Raw genomic sequence first — 3,937 nt, forward strand, 5'->3', positions numbered from 1 at the left:
AAAAACCTAACTTGGGACAACTAGAAGCGAGCATTCACCGGTCTTTCTGGCAGCTTTACAGGTTTTGGCTCCTTAATCAGGGCCACGAATCCACACCGGGGAATAAAAACACACAACGCCGTCATCTGCCCTTCACCGATTTACACCACAAAAAATGCTTTCTAAACCTGTTTCTGGCACAGCCTTGGATTGGTGGCTTAGGAGGTAATAATCTTATCAAGATTTTGGGAAAATGCACTAGAGCTAGTCCTGGGCTTACAAATATTTGTTTAGTGACTATTCAAAGTTACAACGGCACTTGACTTATGAGCGTTTTTCACACTTACAAACTTACACTTATAAAAGAGATCAGACAGCCACTTGTCCGAAATGGCACAGGGTCTCCTGCTTGAGCAGGGGGTTGCACTAGATGACCTCCAAGGCCCCTTCCAACGTGTTATTCTGACCACTGCAGCATCACATGATCAAAATTCGGAGGCTTGGCAACTGGCATGTACTTACGACAGTTGCAGCATGCCGGGGTCATGCAATCACTTTTTGCGACCTCCTGACAGGCAAAGACGATTCACTTAACAAGTGTGGCAAGAAATGTCGTAAAATGGGACAAAACTCATTTAACATTGTTTACCAACAAAAACTTCGGGCTCAACGGTGATCGTAAGGCGAGGACTCCACGTAAAATCAAGCAGGTCTCTTCCTACAGCCTTTTGCAGGCCAAGCAGTATCTTTCAGGGATATTTTCCATAACATTAAACATCTATTAGCATGAATACTTATTGTTTTAATGTTTCCACTTGTTGCTTTTAAGGATCGTAAACCACCCAGAGCCGCCTCTGGACGGGACGAGCAGCATGTAAGTTGAATAAATAAATAGTCAATAAATACAGGTAATCCTCAACTTATGACCACAATTGAGCACAAAATTTATGTTGTTAAGTGAAACATTTGTTAAGCGAGTCTTGCCCCATTTTACGACTTTTCTTGCCGTTGTTAAGCTAGTAACATGGTTGTTAAATGAATCTGTCTTCCCCTTTGACTTTGTCAGGTTGCAAAAGGGCATCACATGACCCCCCCACCAGGAGACCCGCAACAGTCACAAATATGAATTGGTCCCCAAGCATCTAAATGGTCATAAGTGTGAAAACCGGTCATGAGTCAATCCCATTGTAACTTTGAACGGTCACTAAATGTACTGTTGTAAGTCAAGGACTACCTGCAAACCTCAAGTAATATTCCCAAGGAAAAGGGGTAGGAGAAAAAACAGATCTATAGGTTGGAAAGAGGCAGGAAAAGACGTTACAGGACGCAATTGGGTGTGCAATCCAAGGTACCTGTTGCACTAAATTATCTGCACAGCCAGAAAAGGTCCTGAAGGGAATGAATGTACACTGGATCACAATGAACGTGCTGGGATGAGGCGGTCAGTTATGTTCTGCCTTGCCCAGAACATAATTACACGGGCTGTTCAGTTATGCAATTCGTTTTGATGAATAAGCTCTGTGCCTCTCTTACCATGGTTACTTAGCATGAGGCACCTGGGACTGGACAGCAGGCTAAACAGCTCAGAGGCAGAATTGTCTACGCAATGGCAACCCTTATCAGGATCAACACGCGCAGTTTATTTTTCATGATTCAAACAGGCAGCACTGTCAGATCCCAGAGAAAAAGAGAAATGATAAAACTATTACAGAAACATCATAGTTCCCGACTTACGGCCTAAGGAAGGACTAGAACTCACTGTCTCCGGGTGATTGGCCCAAAGTTACCCAGCTGGCTGTCATGTCTAAGGCAGGACTAGAACTCACTGTCGCCTGATGATTGGCCCAGAGTTACTCAACCAGCTTTCACGCCCAAGGCAGAACTAGAACTCCCAAAGACACCCAGCTAGCTTTCATGCTTAAGGTGGGACTAGAACTCACCATCTCCTGGTTTCTAGGCCACTACAACAAACTGACTCTCCAGTTCACTGACTGTCTTGTTAGAGGAAGCGGGGTACAGCACAATAGGGACCCGCAGCATAAGACAACTTCACAGAGTCTAGAAAGGTCACCACACAGAGATCCTTGGGTTCAACCTTGAAGGAATACTCAGTGGCGATAACGTGTGGATATCAAACAGCTAATGCACACGACAAAGGGAGATATCTGATCCTTCATGTACTTGTGTGTGTGGGGGGGGAAATCACACAGTACCAATGCAAGACGGGTGTCTAGCTTAGAAGCATGGCATATATTCTGATGTTCACACATCCAAGTTATCTGTTTTCAAGAGCTCCCTCGAGAGATGCTAAGGAGAAACTTCAGGCCACTCCACAAAATGATAAAACTACTCTGAACCGTTAGTTTGAAATACAGGCAGCCCAGAATTTACGCTGCTAAGAGAGTTTTGCCCCATTTTACGACTGTTCTTGCCACATTTGTTAAGTGAATCACTGCGGTTATTCAATGAGTAACACGGCTGTTAAGTGAATCTGGCTTAGCTTGTCAGAAGGTCGCCAAAGGGGATCACGTGACCGTCATAAATATGAACCAGTTGCCAAGCGTCCGAATGTAAATCACGTGACCAGGGGGATGCTGCCACGGTCATAAGTAACTTTTTTCAGTGCTTCGAACGGTCACTAAATGAACTGTTGCAAGCCGAGGACTACCTGTAGAGAGCAGTGCATGAACGTGATTGGCAGGAAGGATGATTTGTAGGACTAGAAAGTTAGGAGGAAGATGAGTTAGATGCAGATACTTCCATTTTTCTCCCCCCCCCCTCTTTTAAGTTGCATTTCCTCAGCTTATTGTTTATTTTTCCTTTTCTGGGCTTTGCAAAGAGCTGTTTGCCTCGGAAAATAACACAATAGTGTGACGGACACAGGCCTGCGTACGCGTAAAAAAAAAAAAAAAGCAAGAAAGAGCTGAAGAATTCAAACTTTCCTCTGCACTGGGCCAAAAGATGAAGCATTTGAGACAGGGAGACAGGCGGCATAAAAATTTAAGAAATAAATAGGAAGCTATGCAAGTAGGCAAGAAGATGGATCTAGTTCAAGGCGATGGCAAAACAACTTGCACTGTCCTGGTTGCCAATCTGTCAAACAACGTGCAGTTTCCAGCTGTGTGCAGATTTCGCACAGCTGCAGAAGAGAGCCAGCGAAGAAGCTGTAAGAGGCCTGCAGCTTTTCCCTTATCAGGACAGGAAATAAGGGATTTTTAGTGTAGCTGGAAGAGTCCCACTGCAAGTGAACGTGATTTTGGAAGTTGCCGGGAACGGTTTCAGGGCAGAGAGAGAAAGCCTGCACTCCCGCTGAACTATGAAAGCCCGGTGGAAGGAGACACAGGGCCAAACCTGTACAGGCAGTCCTCGACTTACAACAGCTCATTCAGTGACTGTTCCAAGTTACAACAGCACTGAAAAAGTGACTTATGGCCGTTCTTCACACTTAACAACCGTTGCAACATCCCCGTGGTCACCTGATCAAAATTCGGACACTTGGCAACCGATTCATATTTATGACGGTCACAGCGTCCTCCTGGGGTCACGGGATCTCCTTTGGTGACCTTCTGACAAGCAAAGTCAATGGGGAAGCCGGATTCACTTAACAACAGTGTTACTAATTTAATGACTGTAGAGATTCACTTAAGAACTGTCGCAAAATGGGGCAAAATTCAGTTAACAAATGTTCCCTTAGCCGCTGGGCTCTGTTGTGGTCGTAAGTCAAGGACTATCTGTAGGTGTACAGGAGGGCTCCTTGGTGTTCTCTCAGCATGTTTTCTTGCAGACGATTCGTTGCCCAAACTAGGTAACATCATCAGTGCTAGGAGGCAGGACTCCCATCTAACACTGGTGATGTTACCTGGTTTGACAATGAAACGTCTGCAAGAGCGGCTGCATATAAACAGGGAGCAAGCCACACTCACTAGCACTGATGAAGTTATCTAATTGGGCCATGAAA

The sequence above is a fragment of the Protobothrops mucrosquamatus genome, unplaced genomic scaffold, assembly GCF_001527695.2.
Source record: "Protobothrops mucrosquamatus isolate PMUCROS unplaced genomic scaffold, P.Mucros_1.0 scaffold1122, whole genome shotgun sequence".
Taxonomy (NCBI): domain Eukaryota; kingdom Metazoa; phylum Chordata; class Lepidosauria; order Squamata; family Viperidae; genus Protobothrops; species Protobothrops mucrosquamatus.